This window comes from Ursus arctos, unplaced genomic scaffold (genome assembly GCF_023065955.2).
Source record: "Ursus arctos isolate Adak ecotype North America unplaced genomic scaffold, UrsArc2.0 scaffold_11, whole genome shotgun sequence".
Taxonomy (NCBI): Eukaryota; Metazoa; Chordata; class Mammalia; order Carnivora; family Ursidae; genus Ursus; species Ursus arctos.
The window spans coordinates 11,472,453-11,494,873 of NW_026622775.1; the positions used below are offsets into that span (position 1 = coordinate 11,472,453).

General features: G+C 34.5%; 1 long non-coding RNA gene across 2 annotated transcripts in view; it reads left to right on the plus strand.

Annotated features, from left to right (window-relative positions):
• LOC130543334 (uncharacterized) overlaps positions 1-11,910 on the plus strand; it is a 169,203-nt gene extending 157,293 nt beyond the window's left edge. Inside the window, exons 8-9 of one of the 2 annotated variants that reach the window (XR_008958605.1) lie at positions 5,240-5,313; positions 9,551-11,910. This is a non-coding gene — a long non-coding RNA (uncharacterized LOC130543334). The remainder of the gene's footprint in view (positions 1-5,239; positions 5,314-9,550) is intronic. The other variant, XR_008958604.1, reaches the window with a different exon arrangement.
• The last annotated feature ends 10,511 nt before the right edge of the window (positions 11,911-22,421 follow it).

Sequence of the window (22,421 nt, forward strand, 5' to 3'; positions counted from 1 at the left end):
TCTTGTAGTTCATTAAGCTTCTTTAAAAGGACTATTCTGAATTCTTGAATGATTCATAGATCTTCACTTCTCTAGGGTCTGTTGTAGCCTTATTAGTTTCTTTCACTGGTGTCATGTTCACCTGATTTTTTTTGTGAACCTGATTCCTCATGTTGGAATCTGTGCATATGAGTAATAGGGCTCCTCTTTCAAACTTCACAGGTTTACTTTGGCAGAGATGGTTCATCACCAGTCAGCCCAGTTTGTGTTTTTGGACATGTCTGCTGGGATGTCATTGGGCAGGTTGGGCTTGCTATTAGGACCTATTTTTAAGTGAGGCAACTGTTCCAGGTAAGGGGTAAAAGGGGGGGTGTAAAACTGGCTAAGAACCGCTGGATAGGACTTCTGACGTTGTTCTCTGCCCAACTGAAACAGTAGGATTGGTTCTACAGATCCCTGGATTCTCTGGTTAGGCTTCCTAGATGATCGGGACTGGGTACTTTATGGAGAGGTACTGGAGCTATGAATTAGCTTTCCTTCCCTGGCAGGGCAGCATGACGAGTCCCAGGGCCTGCACAGCTAAATGTTTGAGGACCTAAATCAGGCAGGTGTGTGCATTGAATATCCTAGTCAAGTGTAGCCAACAGTTTTGCTCTGCAGACAAGAGAAGCTATGGGCTGTGTTCTCTTTTCAAGTTCCAATGTAAGCAGGGATGTTGGATGGGCTATATAGCTTCCCCTGTGCTCTGGTAAGGTTCCATGGTTGTGCAGGCTGAAGGCTTTATTCCACAGTGAGTGGGGCTACAAATCAGTTTTCCTGCCCAGGTACAACAGAAACTGCTCTAAGGTCAGGAAGGCTTATTATTTGTGGTCTTGACTCAAGCTGACCTGTGCCCCACAGTCCTTGGCAAAACACTGCTTTGTTTGGGGGGCAATCAGGTATACCCACCCACCTTTTTGCTTAAGCATTACAGAATTAGGAGGCAGCTTCCAGGTGTTCTCATCAACTCCGCCTGCCAGAAGGGGTTCAGAGCCAAGTTCCTCAGCTCATGGGACTAAGATTCCATTCTCCTGCCTGGGTAGGACTGGCAGGGTCCCCTTCAGACAACCCCAAATTTTCCTGGCTTTCTGGCCAGGAAGTGCTAGGTGCTACTCTCACAAAGTAAACATTTCTATAAATGAAGCCTGCACACCTGGTACTGGCTTTGCTCTGGGGGCAGCCAGCTTTGCCCATTCAAGGCTGAGTTATGCAGTTTCCAGATGTCCTTGCTAGTCCTTGCTGTGAAATGAGGCTGGGATGTATGGTCCTCAGTGGGTGAGGCTATGTCTCAGTGTCTCTGCCTGGGAAGACTAGACTACTTTATAGGAGTAGCAAGACTCCTCATGTGGGGACTCAAATCAGGCAGACCTTCACACTTTCAGACTCCCTGGTCAGGTTGTGTCACTGACTTGGTTCTCCAGCTGTGCAAAGCCACTGGTTGGGACTAGACTCAGGCTTTGAAAGTAAGAATTTGTTCTGCCAAGACCCAAGTGCAGGTTTTTGGAAACCCCTCTCCCCTCTCCACCACAATTTGATTCCCAGTGATTGAACCCCACAGATTTTTATGTGCTAACGATGGGGTTAGATCAGAGTAGGAGCTCCCACAAAGTGACCCACAATACTGGAGTAAGGCTAGATGTCACTACTGGCTGATTCTCACTAGAGGAATTTTAGGTTCAGAGGAGACCTGTGTGGTGCTGTACTAGCCTGGGGGAGGGGCACTGTAATCAATGTGCGGTTTTTCCTCTTACCCTTCCAGTACAGTCCATTTTGGGCTCTGTAGTACGGGGGTTTGCTTCAGCCTCACGCCCATATTCTAGGATTCTCTCAGTTGTGTCTTGTTCATGAATAGTTGTTGGGAGGGGGATGTCACCATCTTCGTGACATCATTCATTCTCCATGACTTTCTTATATGGGAGTTCTTGTAATGAAGTTTAAAAGTGTTTTAATATATTAGGAAATACTTCAAATATATTGAATGTTTTCATAATACAAAGAAAATAATTGTGTCAGCCCAGCTTAGTTTCCATATTACATGGCATAACGTGCATTTATCAATGAGTATGAGTTAATACATGTCAGGAATTGCTTTATGTGATAGAAACACAGCAATGAATGAGTGTCAGCTCAAACAACAGACATCTTCGCTGACCAAAGTACCTAAAGTAGAATCATTTTCCAACCATTTACTGACTTTTTATTTTGCCTTATTTGTATTCACAGATGTTATAACAAAGTATAAATATATTTAACTGTTTTTTACTCCCACACCGAAATCTTTAGGCAGGGATTCAGGTTTTTATTCATTTTTTTCTTTCTAAAGTTTAAATGGAATCCTAAAATCAACTCATTTAGAAATGGTATTAAAATTATTACCAGATATTATTGATTGGGATGGAAAAATTACTTAGTGGTTTAGTTACATAAATGAAGACTAGCTTTTAGAAATAAAAATAGTTGAAGATTTAATTAAGATGTTAAATTGTAGAAATAAGTCATAATCATAAAATTTAATCAAAGAGACTGAATTGTACTGTAATGTTCTTTTCACTTTATGGTGCCTGATATTTAAGGGAAAAATAGGTATCACTTCATTTGTGATTTATCTATATGTAGCATACTACCTTCCAGTCTTATTAGTGGAGCATTTTGGCGGGGAGGAAGTGCCTGGGTGGCACAGTCAGTTAAGCGTTCAACTCAGGTCATGATCTCAGGATCATGGGATCAAGCCCTATGTCAGGGCTCCACGCTCAGTGCAGAGTCTGCTTGAGTTTTCTATCCCTCTCTCTCTGCCCCTCATGCCTGCTTTCTTGTTCTCTAAAATAAATCTTTTTAAAAAAAGCATTTTTGGACTAATTCAGTGTTAGTGCCTAGTGTATTAAAATGTTTTACATTATTAACTATTCTTTTTTACCACTAATTTATAAGATCACTTTTCAGAGCCTTAAGTTTCTGATCATGTATGCATCTAATAGCTGCTATCCTCATTGCATCTTAGAATATATAAAACATCACATTAGCAATTGAGTTCTGTACAGAATATGCATTTGAGAACTAGGGCGTGGCTGTCTGATGCTGGTTTATACTTCTGGGATGAGGAAGGAAACTAAGGGAAAGAGTGTTTCATTGGGAAACTCAAAGTAGGTTTCTAGAAAGATATCAGAAAACCTTTTGCAGCTATGGTTTCCCCACTGATTAAAGATCCATACTGACTGCTAGTCTTTTATTTTTATTTTTTCTGAGTAGTACAAGAAATTGGAGGAATTGTGAAATTACTTTTACTTGTTCCTTTGTATGTTGGCATTGAAGAAAATTATTTCTACCATTAGAATTGAGACCAGATGCTTTTACACAATCATGTCTTAGAGAAAATTAGAATATTGGAGAATGTATTTTAAAATTTTAGGATTCAGGATGGAAATTTTGAATTTGAAATGATAGAATTCATGGTAATGATAAAATTTTTGAAAATTATTGAAATACCTATACTCCTTTGTATATATCATTTTTAAATATTTTGATAATTTACAATACCTGTGAATACAGACTATTCATTCTAAAATACTTGCTGCATATTGTGCTGTGCTATAATTGAACTGCTCCTCCTTCCTTAAAGTGAATCTGTTTCTACCTTTATTCCTGAAATTCAAACATTTTCTGGGGATTTTTTTTTTTTTTTTGGCTATTTTAGGTGATAGTGACCAACCTCAGTCATTAATCATTTATATCAGGAAAAAAAATAACAACCTCTCCACTACATACCTTTTTTCAGTCCAGAGTCATTTCAGTTCATTTCTGATGCTAAAATACCAAGATGTACCATATTCATGAATAGCTGACAGCACTGTTACATTTTCATTTTCCCCATAGAATTATTGTAAATAAGTATATTTGAGGCTTTTAGTAACAAAGTTTACTTTTTGATCACAGTTTTCCTGACAGTAAAATATATGGCATTTGAAATGATTATTCTTTGCAAGCAGCACTTTTTGTATTTGCTAGAGTAACTACTTCTGGGTTAATTGTGCCTGTTATGAAAAGAAGATCCTTAAATTATAAAGTGTCAGTCTCACACTTTTCAGAAATAAATCATGTTAAATGACAACCATTGAAAACCCAGAAATGTAGAATTCAGATTGTTACATGTAACGCTGAAAATATATTCCCATTAAAACCCTAAGTCATGTATTCCTATTCTGTTCATTTGTTTTTTCTCACTTGTGCTTAGTCAGGAGTCCCATATATTAAAAAAAAAAAGTAATGTAGACCTAATTTCTCTTTGAAATGCATGATTCTTTTTATTATGTTCAGTTATCCACTGTATAGTACATCATTTGTTTTTGATGTAGTGTTCAATGACCTTAACACATTGTATTGCATTCACAGAGTAATGCTCTAAGAGTTGCTGGAGGGCACATTTCCTCATTTTAAAAGTAATGAATATTTAGATCAGTTTCTTTCATATTTGTAAGTATCCAAAACTGGAAGGAGAAGCAAAATAAACAGCATTGGAAATGTAAAATTAATGATTTTAATTAAAACATTTTGCAATCCTTATGTATAATCTTAAGTATTATGATTATTGTTACTAGCTTTTACATATAGCTAGCCTTTACAAATAAAAGTGTTGGTGCTAGTTCTAAAACCACTTTCCAAGATAAGATTATATACCTGCATACCAGAAAAGGATAATGAAAATGTTTAACATTTGAAGATGGAAACAAATACGTAGACATTGCATGTTTATAGCAATATATAGAAAATTAGTGAAGCAGAAATACTGGAAGTATATGACAAAATCTGTGAAAACACAGAGGAGCCTAACCCTTTGACTATAAATATGTATACTGAAAATTAAAGTAGGTTATGTGGGAAGGAAAAAAAAAAAAGCCCTTGAAACTTAAATAGTTTCACCTGTAAAACTTTGTATGACACCAGGCTTGATTGATAGCAGCATCTTTTGTTCATAGAACCAAATGGCTAACTGACAAATGGTTGTATTCCAAACTTCTATTTATAGGTCAGATGTTAGTTTCTCTACAGCTCCCCAAAGAAACAAATGGTTGGCTTATAACAACTCTAGTTATGTATACAGATGAGGAAATATTATGCATTTGTAAAAGAGGATTTGGTTAATCTTTTTAATCTGCATTAACATTATTACATAGTATTTATAATTCTTATTGAAAACAATATCTTGATACTATTCTTTCTCTTTCAGGTTCTAAAACTATGCAGACTTCAAAACACTACCTCAGAACACTGAGCAGACCAAAAATAAGAATGAAATTATTGGTAATCAGATTATTCTGTTGGTTGTCTCATTAAAGATTTAAGATTTCAATACATGCATATATTGATATTGTATGACAGTCATGCTTTTAAATTTAAGTTATTTTTGACAGTTTTAAATGTTTTATCAATATATCTGAATGGATCACCTTCTAGTCAATTAAATCATTGGATATTGCCTGAGAAATACACCTTATAAGCCACTGAAGCCCAAGTACACCTCTTTGTTTCTGAAGTGCATCTCCAATTTAAATAGAACTTAGTATAAATTATCATAACTTAATCTATGTTTGTATGTGCCTTTCATTCCCATTTCTGTAATGCCCAAACTATGTATTTCTTCCTTTTTAAATATTACTTATGATTCTCCCCAAAACTTTCTCCTTTAAGAAGCCCTCTACATTACTCTTCAGAATGGAGAATTTCATTCCTCTAAGCCACCACTTCACTTTATTTCCACTCATTTATCACAATTAGTTTTTTGTTTAACCACTGCTACTCAAATTACCTCTCTTAATAAAAAATGCTATCAATTATATTACCTTTCACTTCATTGCAGGAATAAGATCTAAGGTAATAATCTATATACACTATGATATATATTTATAATGTTAAAAATTATAATTATTTTTATAGTATTTTTTTAAATTTTTTATATTTTTTATGTTAGTCACCATACAGTACATCCCTAGTTTTTGATGTAAAATATATATATAATTATGATTAAATTTGAAAACTGATTTGTTATATAATTTTTTGAGACTTTTAAAAACTGCTTTACAACTTTGGTGTCTTAAACAATACAAATTTATTATTTTACTGTTCTATAGATCAGACATGAAAAAATGAGTTTCCCTGGGTTAAAACCTAAGTACTGGCTTGGCTCCATTCCTCCTATCTGGAGGCTTTTGGGGAGAATCATTTCATTGCCTCTTCCAGCTTTTTGAGGCTGGCCATATTCCTAAAATCCTGGCCCCTTCCTCCATTTTTAAGGCCAGCAATATAAGATCTTTATAAATATTCAGCCATAGTCACATGTCTCAATTATAGCCAGGGACATTCCTTTTAATGATCTATAATTAAATTGGGCCCAACTGGATAATGCAAATAATCCCCAGATTCTTACTTTTTTTTTTTTAATTATTTTAGAGAGAGAGAGGAGGGACAGAGAAATTCAAGCAGACTCTGCACTGAGCATGGAGCCCCATGACCCTGAAATTATGACCTGAGCTGAAACCAGGAGTTGTACCTTTAACAACTGTGTGACCCAGGTGCCCCCCCAAATCCTTATTCTTAAAACATATCTGTCATGTAAGATAAAACAGTCACAAATTCCTGGGATTGGGGATAGGACATCTTTAGGAGGCTAATATTTTGCCCACCACAAGTAAATTTACTCACTATATATCAGTTGATGAAAAGTCAACAACTACTTGAAAAACAAAAAACAAAACTTGAAAAATACAATATTTAAAAAAAACTGAAGGAATTCATTAATAAATGGACTCTGTCCTTAGGGAGCTTTTTATTTTAGTAGGTTAGAGTGTGAACCATAAATAAATGCATACTGTGTGAAAAGTGGTATAGAAATACACAGCTGTGTAAGAGTATAGTGAATGTTTTATCCAAGGGAGTAGTAATTTAAATAGGGTACTTACACAAGGTGTCCATGAAAAACTGAAGTTGAAAGAAAAAGTACAATGAAGTCAGTCATCAGATGAGCCTTCAGAAGATATGAACAAAAATATTCTGCAAGATGAAATGAAACAATATTTAAAGAAATACCAAAAAAAAAGCATTGTTCCTGAAGCATAGTAAGCAAGAAGATATAACATGTGCAAAAATTTATCTAAGATTTTATTTATTTGACAGAGAGAGACAGCGAGGGAGGGAACACAAGCAGGGGGAGTGGAAGTGGGAGAAGCAGGCTTCCTGCCAAGCAGAGAGCCCGTTGAGGGGCTCGATCCGAGGACCCCGGGATCATGACTTGAGCTGACCGCAGACGCTTAACAACTGAGCCACCCAGGCGCCCCTCTATCTATATGAGGTCAGATCAGAAGCAGATATAACATGTCAGGGATCAGAGTTGGAGATGGTCTCCAGCAACAGGTTGTTAGTGCGAACCCTGGAACGCAGTGTTCCAGGGGGATCCACAAGTGGAAGCCAAGTTGGAGGGTAAATGAGGTAAAATAATAAACAAGATAGTGCTATATCTAGAAAGCAAGGTGAATAAGTGTCAAGGAGTGATCAACTGTATTTACATGGGTGATTTACCAACACTTAAAATAAGAGATTCTAAAAATTGATACAAATATACTTTAAACATTTTAGGTTTACTTAAACATCCACTGATGTGGTAGACAAGCCTTTTTATTTCCATCCAGTTCATTAATAAAAGTGGAATGTAAATGGGAAAATATTCATGATTTTTCTCTGGCAGAAAGCTCTTTTTTACAGTTGTCATATTCACACCTAATGCTATAATGTGTATTTTCTAGTGGCTTTTCCAAACTATTTGCATTAATGCAAAAACTCTTTTCTTCTTTACAGTCATATTTTACCACTTTATTTAATAAGTATAATGGACATGAACAGGTTTGAAATATAACTTGATAGTTAATGAAAGCAGACATGTAAGGATATAGGTTTTATAGACTAATAATGCCCTATGAGCTGTTGTCAACGGGTTGGTTTTATAAGAACTTTAGAGTGTTTGTTAATGAAATGAGTAGGTAAATGAAGGGTAAGAAGACCTGTAATACCTACCAGATGTTAGTGTTAAATGAATACAACATTGCAGGGTGCTTTAAAATGGTTATACCTAGTTATCACCTAAAACTAGTAAAGTCAATCAAGTTACTGTTTAAAAAAAAAAGTCAGCAGAGGGATTAAGTAAATTGCCAAAGTCAAATTTGTCATAGTATTGGGATGCCTGGGTGGCTCAGTTAAACATCTGCTTTTGGCTCAGATCATGATCCCAGGGTCCTAGGATCAAGTCCCACATCAGGCACCTTGCTCAGCAGAGAGCCTGTTTTTCCCTCTGCCTGCTGCTCCCCCTGCTTGTGCTCGCTCGCTCTGACAAATAAAATCTTTTTAAAAAAAGTGGGGCGCCTGGGTGGCTCAGTTGTTAAGTGTCTGCCTTCGGCTCAGGGCGTGATCCCAGCATTCTGGGATCGAGCCCCACATCAGGCTTCTCCTCTGGGAGTCTGCTTCTTCCTCTCCCCTCCCCCTGCTTGTGTTCCCTCTCTCGCTGGCTGTCTGTCAAATAAATAAATTAAAAAATCTTTAAAAAAAAATTGACACAGTATTGACAATATTTGAACACACAAAGGTGGAACCCAAATTCCAACCTTTTCTCTATGAAATATCTCTATAAAAGTTTTACCTTAATTTGAAACAGTCTTAAAGGACAGTTTTTATGATTGGAAAATCTTATTTTGAATAAAATGTAAACAGTTTAAAACATTTTAAAGTATATATTAAATGACAATATTTTTTAATGGATCCCATCTAAGATGGTACAGTATCTTACAGGCAATAAATTCAAATATTTGGCATATATAATGACTTCTTTTCTAATCTTTCCTGTCTGAAAACAATTTAATGAAAATAATTTTAGTCTTTACATTTATAAAAATGTAACTACGATTTGTTTTTTAGTTGGCACTTTTTATGAAACTGCAGTGCCATCTTCATTTGATAAAGTTTTAGCTGCAGACTAAAATGAATTGATAGCAGTTAGCAAGGAGAAAATCAATGAAGTAGAAAAAGGCATCTTAATCATGGGAAAACACATTTTCCTTGGAAAGAGTCATTATATTATAAGGCATCTTTTTAATTTTCCTCAGTAAGCTTTTCAAAGAACATTGAAGGTCATATAAAAATGTAAGCTATATTCTTACATCTTTTTGTTAATAAAAATGTTTCAAACCCACTTTAAATAGCACTTTTCTTTCCAATACTGTTAACATTTGTCCTGTAACCCCCTCTTCTCCTTTGTTTCTATGTTCTAATACTATTCTTTACCCTTTTCTTTTGATAACTACTGTGACCTAGTGCTGGGCTACTGACATAATCCAGAAAAATTTATGCTGATATTTTAAGAATTTGTTTAGAATCTATTTGAACTAGAGTTTTCTTTGTATTTTCACTGATATAATTAACAAAGAATAAGCTGCATATGTACCTGGGAAGCCATCACCACAATCAAGTTAATCAGCATCTCCTTTATTCTCAAAAGTTCCTTGTTCCAGAGAAAGGCTGGAAGATGGCTGCAGAAGGACTGTAGGCTCACCTCATTACATGAATACAACTAGATAACTATCAAATCATCCCATATATCCCAGAAATTGACCTGAAGACTGGCAGAACAAACTCCACAACTAAAGGGAGAGAAGAGGCCATATGGAAGAAGGTAGGAAGTGTGAAATGCATCATGGCCACTGCTGTGGGGGATAGAGAGCCATGGTCACACAGAAGGGTGAAAGACTAACACACAGAGGAGTACACAGGAAAAACAAATTCCTGTAGCAATTGGCTTGGAAAGTGAGAGGAGCTGAATTTTGTGAGTTCTTGTAACCAATGGGGCTTAAGATCTGAAATTTTAAAAGTCAGTGTGCTTGGCTCAGGGAGAGCTCAGAGGGTATTGAGGCTGCTGTTGGAGAAAAAGCAGGGCCATAGCCTGGGAACATATAGCATTGAAACAATGACCTGAAGAGCTCCTGGGGTACACACTTCAGTCATCTCAGAGCACACCAGAGAGACAGTGTTCATGGAGAGAACCCTCTGTGAATAAAGGAACTTGCTGGTCCCATTTTCCCCTCCCACCCCTCAGCCTAAGCACAGGGCCACCTGCAGGAACACGTACAGTGGCCATACTTGCAACTCTAAGCCCTCCCTGAAGAAGAACCTCCCTTTCCAGTCACACTTGCTTCAGTCCCAGCTTGGTGGGCCCTACCCCCAGAAGAATGGCCCAAATCCCTGCTCATACCATGTCTTCCAACATGGGAGTTTTCTGGAGCCTCGGTTCCAGTGAGAGTGGCAATAGGTCTCATTTCACAAATAGACAAGAGGACACCTGGTTAAAACATGCCACACGTGTGGGTAGTGTTTGGTTCCTGGGCTAACAGGCAGAGAGAGGCTCTGCAGATAACTGGTCTGAAGGATAAAGTGGCCAAGACAAAACAGCAGACCATAAACAGCACACCCTGGAGACACTCCTGCAAGTGCCAGTTCCTGGGGAACAGGGAATACTATACTGTGGGGCACTACAGGACCTCTTCTTCCTAACATATAGAAATAGGCACAGAGTCTTACCTCTCTGGCTATGGCCTTGTCCCGTCTTTCATTTGGGATAAATTCCTCAGTTTCCTCATTTTATGCAAGCGCAACAGATATAAGCAGAGGAATGAATTAATGAGCTAGAAGATAAAGTAATCAAACTGAATTAAAAAAAAAGAATTACATAAAATAAGATTAGGTAGGGAACTCAGTGATTCCATCAAACATAGTAGTAATATTTGTATTTATAGGAGTCCCAGAAGAAGAAAGGAGAGAAAAGGGGGCAGAGAATTTATTGGAAGAAATAATAGCTGAAAACTTCCCTGACCTGGGGAAGGAACAGATAACCACATTTAAAAAAAAAAAAAAAAAATCCCATCAAAATCAACAAAAGTAGACCCACACTAAGACACATTGTATTTAAATAGGCAAAATATAAAGAGAAATTTTTTAAAGCAGAAAGACAAAAGACAGTAACTTACAAGGGAAAATCTAGAAGGCTGGCAACAGCTTCTTCAATAGCAACTTTATAAGCCAGGATGCAGTGGCATGATATATTCAGTGATCTGAAAGGGGAAAAAAATGCAGTCAAGAATAGTCTATCTAGCAAAGCTATCAGTCTGAATAGAAGGAGATATAAAGAGCTTCCCAAAAAACTAAAGGAGTTCATGATCAGTAAACCAGCCCTGTATGAAATATTAAAGGGGACTCTTAGAGTGGGAAGCAGAGACACAAAGTCACAGTATAAATGTAGGAAACACAAAAGCCATAAAAATATTTCTATAAAAATGAGCCTATAAATGCACAAAATAAAAAGATATAAAACATTCACCTAAAACATGGAGAGTAGAGGAATAAGAATGGGTTCAAACTTAATGTAGACTGCTATGTGCAGAAGAGGTTTTATACAAACCGACTGGTAATCATATCAAAACTAATACACATGCAAAGAAAAAAAAGAAAAATTCAAATAAATCACTTAAAATCAGAACATGAGAGAAAGACAACGGGTCAGAGAAAATCTTCAGAAACAACCACAAACAAATGACAGTAAATACAATCTATTAATAACTACTTTGAATGTAAAGGAACTAAATGCTCCAATCAAAAGACATATGGTGACAGAATGGGTAAAAAGCAAGACCCATCTATGTGCTGCTTACAAGACACATATTGCAAACCTAAAGACACCTGCAGATGGAAAGTGAGGGGATGGGGAAACATTTATCATACAGCTGGATGTCAAAAGAAAGCCAGAGTAGCAATACTTATATCAGACAAAGTAGACTTTAAACCAAAGACTGTAACGAGACAAAGAAAGACGCTATATAATAATAAAGGGGATAATCCAACAAGCAGCTTTAATAATTGTGAATATTTATGTGTCCATCATAGGAGCACTCAAATACATAAAAACAGTAACAAACATAAAATAAGTAATCAATAGTAGTACAATAATAGTAAGGGACTTTAACAGCTCACTTACATCAATGGACAGATCATCTAAGTGGAAAACCAACAAAGAAACCATGGCTTTGAATGACATACTAGAACAGATACATTCGGAAAAGTCCGTCCTAAAACATTGGAATACATATCCTTTTCAAGTGCACATGGGACACTCTCCAGAATAGATCACTTACTAATTAGCCACAAAATAAACCTCAATGAATTCAATGAATTCAAGAATATCAAAACATAGCATGAATCTCTTCTGACCACAACACTATTAAACTAGAAGTCAGCCACAAGGAAAAATCTGGAAAGAGCACAAATACATGGAAGTTAAATAACATGCCACCAGATAAAGACATTTAAAAGTACATGGAAACAATGTAAACAGTCCAAAACCTTTGGGACGCAGCAAAAGCAGTTCTAAGACAAAAGTTTATAGCAAAATAGGCCTATCTCAAGGAGCAAGAAAAATTTCAAACAACCTAACCGTATACCTAAAGGAGCTGAAAAGAACAAAACCCAAAACCAGCAGAAGGAAATAATAAAGATTAGAGCAGAAATAAATGATACAGAAACTAAAAAAATAATAGAACGAAACCCAGGAGGTGGTTCTTTGAAAAAAATCAATAAAATTAATAAAACTCTAGATATATGAAGAAGAAAAAAAATCGAAAATCACAAATGAGAAATAACAACCCATACCACAAAAATAGAATCCTAGAGTATTATGAAAAACTATATGCCAATAAATTAGATAACCTAAAAGAAATAAATTCCTAGAAACATATAAACTACCAAAACCGAAACAGGAATAGAAAATTTCAACAAACTGATAACCAGCAAAGAAATTAAATCAGTAGTCAAAAAACTGCCAGCAAACAAAAGTCTAGGAACAGATGGCTTCGCAGATTAGTTCTACCAAACATTTAAAAAAGAGCTAATACCTGTTCTTCTCAAACTATTCCCCCCCCCCCAAAAAAAAATAGTAAGGAAAACTTCCAAATTCATTCCATGAAGCCAGCATTACCCTGGTACCAAAACCAGATAAAGACACCACTAAAAAAGAGAACTACAGACTGATATCCCTGATGAACATAGATGCAGAAATACTCAACAAAATACTAGTAAACTGAATTCAGCAGTACATTAAAGAAATAGTTGACCACGATCAAATGAGATTGATTCCTAGAGTGCAAGGGTGGTTCAATATTCATAAATCAACATATTACATCAATAAAAGGATAAAAACCGTATGATCATTTCAGTGGATGAGGAAAAAGGATCTGACACAGTACAACATCCATTCATGATAAAAGCCCTAAACAGGGTAGGTTAAGAGGAAATGTAATATAATAAAGGCCATGCTTGAAAAACCCACAGCTAACATCATGTTTCATGGGGGAAAAAGTACTCTTTTCCCCTAAGATCAGGAACAAGTCAAGGATGTCCACTCTCACAACATTTATTCAACATAGTTCTGGAAGTCCTAGCCACAGCAGTCAGACAACAAAAGAAAAGGCATCAGAATTGGTAAGGAAGAAGTAAAACTTTCACTATTTGCAGGTGACATGATACTCTATGTAGAAAACCTGAAAGATTCTACCAAGAAACTACTAGAACTGATTTAAAAAATAAGTTGAAGGATACAAAATCAATGTACAGAAATCTGTTGTAGTTCTATACACCAATAATGAAATAGCAGAAAGAAAAATTAAGAAAACAATCCATTTACAAATGTACCAAAAATAATATATATCTTATTATCTTATAATATTATCTTCTATATTATATCTTATTTTTGGGATAATATATTTGTGGTATAATACATTATTTTTGGTGCAATTTTATAAAATATTTAAAAATAACAAAACAGGTAATTTAATAGAAGGTGATACTAGAAAACTAGTTAGTTTTATATGAGGAGTTCATCTCAAAATGGGACATTATGGTCCAGTAAACAAATACTTTCTGAAGTTGTGTTTTGTGTAGGTGTATAAATGTGTGTGTGTAGATAGGTATGTATATGTGTGTGGGTGTGTGTATGCAAATGACATTTTGGAGGAATATATATATGTGTGTGTAAAACTAGTCTGACATGGGTAATACATGGCTGACTCATAATTCAATCGACATTTTTTAACATATACATGTGTTTTTTATTTAATTTTTTAAAAGATTTTATTTGAGAGAGAGTGAGCGAGTGAAAGAGAACATGAGCAGTGGGGAGGGGCAGAGGGAGAGAGAGATGCAGGCTCCGTGCTCAGCTTGCACGGCAAGTGATGCAGGGCTCCATCCCAGGACCCCGGGTTCATGACCTGAGATGAAGGCAGACGCTTAACTGACTGAGCCACCTGGGCTCTCCCCCATATGTGTGTTTATAAAAGTATATAATATGTATACAATTTATATATAGATAACATAGATGTGATGTTAAAAAGTACCTCACATAAACAATTTGCAGCAAAGAAAATCCAGAAGGCTAACTAGTAGGAGTTGATCTATTCACATATTTACAAAAACTAAAAAAAAACTGTCAATGCAATTGCTGAAAAGGTTGTGAAGTACATGAAAACTCATGCTGGTCAATGCAACTGTCCTAGAAGATAATTCAGTGTAATGCTCTCAAATGTATACACTATGACACCACAATTCTGCTATTGGAAATAGAGCCCAGAAAAAGTCTCACAAAGTACTCGAGAAAATATTAATGGAGATAGTCACCTTTGCGTTTTGGTGATTTGTTCAAAGCAAGCAATATTTAGGTTTGATCAATGGGAAAGTGTAAAAGGAAAATACCATTCATGCAACAAGTGACAAGTAATAAAATAAGAGTGCCCTTGTATAGTTGAAAGGAAACACTTTTGGGGCACCTGGGTGGCTCAGTCAGTTAAGCATTTGTCTTCCGCTCAGGTCATGGTCCCAGGGTCTTGGGATCGAGCCCTGCGTGGGGCTTCCTGCTCAATGGGCAGTCTGCTTCTCCCTTTGCCTCTCCCTGGTTTATGCTCATGTGCTCTCTCTCTAAAAATGGGTGAAATCTGAAAGAGAAGGAAGGAAGGAAAGGTAAGAAAGGAAGGGAAGGAAGAGGGAGGGAGGAGAGGGGAGAAGGAAGGAAACAGTTTTGATAGTAAAAGAGGAGGGATGAAGCAAACCAGAACAATAGGTTTGCATAAAACTGACAATTCTATCAAAAGATGTTATTGAGGTATAGTGAGCCTCTAAGTATAGTTTTTCTTGTAATGCTATTGCTTCAAGGGAAGATGAAGCAATGAAAGTTTCTCAGTAGAATAGTCTTAAGTTATTTATAATATTTAGTAATAATAAGTAACATTTTGGGCACTTCCTTGTTCAAGGTACTTATCTATATTTACATTTATTATATACAATTAAAATTTATTACAACACAGTGAGAATATATGATTATTCTTAATTTTATTAGAAAATAGAACTTCAGAAAATTCAACTTGCTTACGTTCATGCAGGATTAAACCACATTCTGATTTTCCAGGCTGTGCTATTAACTATCAAATGAAAAAAATCATACTGGAAATTCAAAGATAAAGTTATTTGTAACATTTTTCTGAAAAACAAACTTTTGTTACCAGACAAGTGCCCATCAAAAATGAACCCTATTCCATTATCTTTTTTCTCTATATATAACATTTGAATTTCTAGTATTTTCCACATCTTACCTTTTAACTTCTATCAATGCTTTTGAAATACAATTTTTATGTCTATAATAACATTTTATATCTATAGTTCCTTATTAAATCATCTTGTTCAATCTTTATAATAACCATATGAAAGTGTTATCAACCTTTTATATTACCTACAGCTCAAAGAATTTTTAACCAAGATCATACTACTAATAAATGGTAATATACCAAGCGTAGAAATTAATTCTTTTGAGAATTCCGTATGTACTCTTATATTATCCTAAATTTTTTACACTAAGCCAGTGGTTTAAAGAGCTCTTAGGCTAGAAGAGACTTTCTCTTTTTGAAATTTAAAGAAATAATAAAACACTGAAAGTTCAAAACATACATATTTTTTAGCAGAGAAATAGTGTTCTACAAAATGCAAGACTTTAATGTCCACATGAGCTTAAAACATTCCTGATCTCAATCGAATATAAGGATACCTCAAGTGCCAGTATACAAATATTCTCAGAATTTCCAAATAAAGCAAATTAAAGGTACATTTCTAGACTGCAAAGATTAGTCAGTTGAAGTGAGCCTGCAATGGAAGTTTTTAACATTGATTTTATGTGGTATTAGAGCTTATAATAGTTCATGAACATATATAAGGCCAGAACAGTAGATACTACTGTTGAAATCTAATTAGGATATATTACTATATGTAATTGAAAATGAAAACCACTGGAATTTTACTCATTTATATATATATATATATATATATATATATATAACAATTAATTTTTTTATATTAAAGAACTATTTTACTAATGATATTAACTAGAGTCAATATAGAAGAAAAAAAAATTCCAACCAGTCTCAAAACAAAGACTTTTTTTTTCTATGTTCTTTAGGTATATGCTAGAAGGGATGAAAAGAGACAAACACAGGGTTATGTGCTCAACAGTCAGTTAAATGGTATTGATAATTCTTTTAAATAACATGTATTTCCATATTTTAAATATAATTCAAGATAATAAAATTAAATTCTGCATTAAAATTTATAACCTAATTTGATATCCTTTTAAATATATATACAAGGACATAACATGGCCTTTTTGGCTCTAAAGTGATAAAGATATTTAATTAGCTTAAACAGGGGTCCTTTTCTCTGTTAATGCCATAGTGTTCCATAGGCTGTACTTTAAATACAATAAAAGAAAAAATATATATATTTTCTGAATTGCATATGGCATATTATTGTTGATTAGAGAATTTTAATGTGAAATATAAAGTGTTAAATTCTTTTTATAAAATTTAGGGTCTAAAAGGCTAAATAAGAATTTCATGGTTGGGGCACCTGGATGGCGCAGTTGGTTGGGTAAGCATCCAGCTCTTGGTTTTGGCTCAGGTTGTGATCTCAGGATTCTGAGATCCAGACCTGCTTTGTTCAGGCTCTGTGCTCAGCATGGAGTCAGCTTGACATTCTCTTTCCCTCTCCTTTTGCCCCTCCCCATGCTCTTTCTCTCTCGAATGAATCTTTAAAAAAAAAAAAAAAAGAAGAATTAGGAAGCTAAATAACATAACTCAGCCACAGTAAAAGAGGCATGCTCTCATAAGAAATATAACTGAGAAAACACTCATTTCCTGTATTCTAATGGACTTAGAAATATTTTGAGTAATGAAGCACTGAGTTTATCATTAAAATGCCTCATTCACTGCTTAAACATTAAACTTTGAGATATTTTTAAACTATAAAAGTTACAAGAGCAGTACAACAAAATTCTGCATCTGCTACACAGATCCACAAATTTTTAATTTTTCTACTTTTGCATTATTTTCTGTGCTTTACAGATATATACTTTCACACATACGGGCATGCACATCTATAGATTTTTTTGTTTCTATGTGCTACAAAGTTATACCTCAAAATACTATTAATTACTCAAGATGAAATGTAAAGCTTAACCCACAGCAGTGCATAAAACAATCTTAACAAAATGGATTTAGAACAAGAATAGAGAAATCTTGATACTATTTTCCATAGTGGCTGTACTAATTAATATTCTCACTAGCAGTGCCTGCAGGTTCCCATTTTTCCACATCCTTGTCAACACTTGTTACTTCTTTGATAGTGGCCATTAGGACAGGTGTGAGGTGCTATCTCATTGTGGTTTTATTTGGACTTTCCTGATAGTGATCTTTCATAGTCCTTTTGCCATCTGTAGTACTTCGAAAAAAAAAATGTATATTCAGGTCTTCTTCCCATTTATTAAGTGGATTGCTGTTATTGAGCTGTATGAGTTCTTTACATGTTTTGGATATCAGTACCTTATTGGATCCATTATTGCAAGTATCTTCTCTCATACAGTAGGTTGCCTTTTTATTTTGATGGTTTCTTTTACGGTGAAAAAGCTTTTGCTTTTGTTGCCCTTGCCTGAGGAGACATAACAATATATATGTTAAGGTAATATATCTTCTATAAGACTGATGTCAAACAAGTTATTGCCTATGTTTTCATCTAGTTTCATGGTTTCAGGTTTTGCATTTAGGTCTTTAACCCATTTTGAGTTCATTTTTGTACGTGGTGTAAGAAAGTGGTACAGTTTTCCCAACAACATTTATTGAAGAGACTGTCCTTTTCCCATTGGATGTTCTTGCCTCCTTTGTTTTAGATTGACCATATAAGTGTGAATTTATATCTGGGCTGTTTCATTGATCTATGTGTCTTTTTTGTGCCCGTATCATAGTGTTATGGTAACTGTTCCTTGTAGTATAGTTTGAAATCTAGGAACATGATGCCTCCAGCTTTTTCTTTCTCACGATTATTTTGAGGGGCACCTTAGTAGTATTGTTGGATGGGCACCTAACTCTTGGTTTTGGCTCAGGTCATGATCTCAGGGTTGTGAGATTGAGCTCCATGCTCAGTGCAGCCGGCTTGAGACACTCTCCCTCTGCAACCCCCCCCCCCACTCCTGCTCTCTCTCAAATCAATAAAAATCTTTAAAGATTGCTTTGATAATTCAAAGTCTTTGTGGTTCCATACATATTTTAATTTTACTTAAATTCTGTGAAAAATTCTATTGGTATTTTGGTAAGTATTACATTGAATCTATAGATTGCATTGGGTAGTGTGGACATTTTAGCAATATTTTTCCATTTGTTTCACCTTCAATTTCTTAATGTCTCAGTTTTCAGAGCACAGGTATTTTTCTTTTTGGTTAAATTTATTCCTAGGTAATGGGTAAAGACGATGTGATATATACACACATACATACATACACACACAATGGAATACTACTCAGCCTTCAAAAAATGAAATCTTGCCATTTGCAACAACATGGATGGAACTATAGGGTATTATGCTAAGCAAAATAAGTCAATCAGAGAAAGGCAATTATCATACAATGTCACTCATATGTGGAATTTAAGAAACAAAACAGAGGATCATAGAGGAAGAGAGGAAAAAATAAAACAAGATGAAACCAGAGAGGGAGACAAACCATAAGAGACTCTTAATCATAGGAAACAAACTGAGGGATGCTGGAGGGGCGTGGGGTGGGGGGATGGAATAACTGGGTGGTAGACATTAAGGAGGGCATGCGATGTAATGAGCACTGGGTATTATATAAGACCTCTACCTCTGAAATCAATAATACATTATATTTTAATTAATTGAATTTAAATTAAGAAAAAAAATGAAAAAAAAATTCCTAGTTGCCTTACTATTTTGATGCAATGGTAAATAGAAGTGTTTTGTTTTCTTAATTTCTCTTACTGATAGGTTGTTACTACTGTGCAGAAATGCAATAGAATCTGTGTATTGATCTTGTATCCTGCAACTTACTGAATTTTTTTATTCTAATGGTTTTTGGTGGAGTCTTTAGTGTTTTCTATATATAGTATCATGTCTTCTGCAAATAGTGACAGTTTTACTTTTCCCTTTGCAATTTGAATGCCTTTTATTTATTTTTCTTGCTCTGGCTAAGGCTTCTAATACTATGTTAAAAGTGGTAAGAGTGGGTATCTTTTTCATAATCCTAAAATTAGAGGAAATGGTTTCAGTGTTTCACTATTGAGTATGATATTAGCTGTAGATTTGTCATATATGGACTTTATTATGGAGTATGTTCCCTGTTTACTTTGCTGTGAGTTTTTATCATAAGTGAATGCTGAATTTCATCGAATGTTTTTTTCTCTTTATACCGAGATATGATTTTTACTCATGTATTATGTGAACTGGAAAGTCAGTAAGTGAAATAAAACAGGAAAATTTCTAAATACATAAAAGTAGAAAACACAATTCTAAATAACCCAAACAGGACATCTCAAAAATTAAAAATACAAAACTGAATGAAAATTAAAAACATCAAATATATCACATAGCTAAAGAAGTACTAAGAAAATGTCTGCTATTACACTGGAAAAGAAGGACATTCTCAAATATAAATCTGAGTTCCTCACCAGGAATCCAGGAAAAGAGAATTAAAAAAAAAAAATGCAGGAGGGAAATAATCATTAAAATAGAGCAGCATAAATCAGTGAAATTGAAAATAAAGATATGTAAAACAATTCAAAAAAATCAAAGCTGATAAACCATTAGCAAGACTGTCAAAAATAGTTAAAAGACACAAATCTCAATTTTAAGAATAAAAGAACAAGCATTACTATAGATCCTGCAGCTATTAAAAAAACAAAGGAATACTATGAACCTTACTTTAGACAATATAGAAAATGGAATAAGTCCTCAAAAAAATCCAAAGTATGTGACTCAACAAAGGTGAAATAGAAAAATTTGAAGGGTCTTACATCCAAAGTAATTAATAGCAATTTTACATCTCTTCCAAACGTGAAGACTAAGGGATGCATTCTGATCCTTTTTGTGACCTTCCCTAATATCAAAACTATGCAAACTCATCACAGACAAACAAAAACCCTAAACACAGCATAATAAGATCTGGGAACTGAAGTCCTGTGCATTTATTCCAGAAAAAATAAGTATTCAAAAAAACATTCATAGCAGCTTCATTAGCAATATCCATAACCTCCAAACAACCCAGATTCCATTTACTGGGTAAATGGTTAAAGGACATTAAGAGGGATGCTTATGGCGATGGAATATTCAGTATCTTGACTGTATCAAAATCAACATTCTCTATGTAATATTGTTTTGCAATATGTGACTATTGGGAGAAAGTGGGCAAAGATAAATGTGGTATCAGTATTCCTTACAACTCCATGTTTATATACAATTATCTCAAAATGCAATTTTATTTACAAGTTAAATAAAACCCAAAGTTCACTTCTTCAGCCACAGTATTTATATTTCAAATGCTCAATAGCCACATTTGGCTAGTCGCTACCTATTGAACAATGTAGAATGTTTCTGTCATAAAGAGTTTTACTAGAAGGCACTAGTTACACTATTGAATAGAAATATTTGTAATAAAATATTTAACCTATACTCTAGTTAATGGAAGTTTACAGTTAACTGAAGTATCATGCTACTTAAAATTCTTAACACCATAAATCCTCTTCATTTTAATTTAGAACCTATGACTCCTGAATTCACAAGACTTTTCTATTATGTTGACCTTATTTTTCAACTTTTGCTTTACCAGGGATATATTTTCAATCAATTAAGCAATTGGACAGCTAATTAAATTATTAAATTCTCCTTAATACTAATTAGATTATTAAATAAGCTACTAGGGTTGAACTTTATAAAACATGGAGATTATCCATATTATTTACATTGATAAATAGTGTTCTCATAATTTTATGCAATTTTATAATTATGTCTAACTAAAACAGTATAATTTCATATAAAATGTAAAACCTTTAAAGTTCAGAGACATCAAGAGGGAATATCTAAAATAAATTGAATAAATCAAAATACAATATTTTCTCCAACTAAACACAGAAATAGTACATTAAGTATACTTAGTACACCTTTGGAAGAACACTGAAAACATGAAGATCTTAGAGTTATTTTCAAATTTTAAAAATATAAATTGTAGTTTAGCTTCAAATGCTTCATACTCCAAGTTAACTTAGCTTGAATCTAGGCTGAATAGTTTTCACTATTAGTTGATTACATTTTGATAGTTCATAGTAAAACACTAAAAAGATTTCAGGGACTTTTTTTTTAAAGATTTTATTTTTAAGTAATCTCTACACCCAATGTAGAGCTCAAACCCATGACCCCAAGATTTAGAGTCAACATGCTCTATTGACTAAGCCAGCTAGGAGGCACAGGGCCCCCCCCCCTTTTTTTTAATAAGAAAAAAGCTTAAATTCCTAGTTTGTCCATGGACATTAACTTTTGATTTGAAATTGCATTTCTGCCTTTAGGTGCATATCATCAGTCATATATCTAGTAAAGTCAGTTTCCTGCTTCTGTTCCTTTTACCTTTGCTTATGAGCATGCATTGCCAAGGAGATGAGTATTAACACTAAAATGAAGAGGAAATATGCTGTGGGGTTTAGATTCACCACAATGTTAGAATTGCTTTGAGGCAACATTTAAAAAAAAAGTTTACTTTTATAAAAACACTCTAAAATATATAATGTCTAAAAATTACAGAGTTTTATGGAAAAAATTAATTTCTAAAGTCTGACTGATCATAAAATGTCCAGCATTTTCATGTTGCATTTTAGATACCGTTAAATTATACATTAGCTATATTTACCTTAGAACTAGAAAAAAATCACAGAAGCTGATTGAGATTGCAGAGTAGGAGG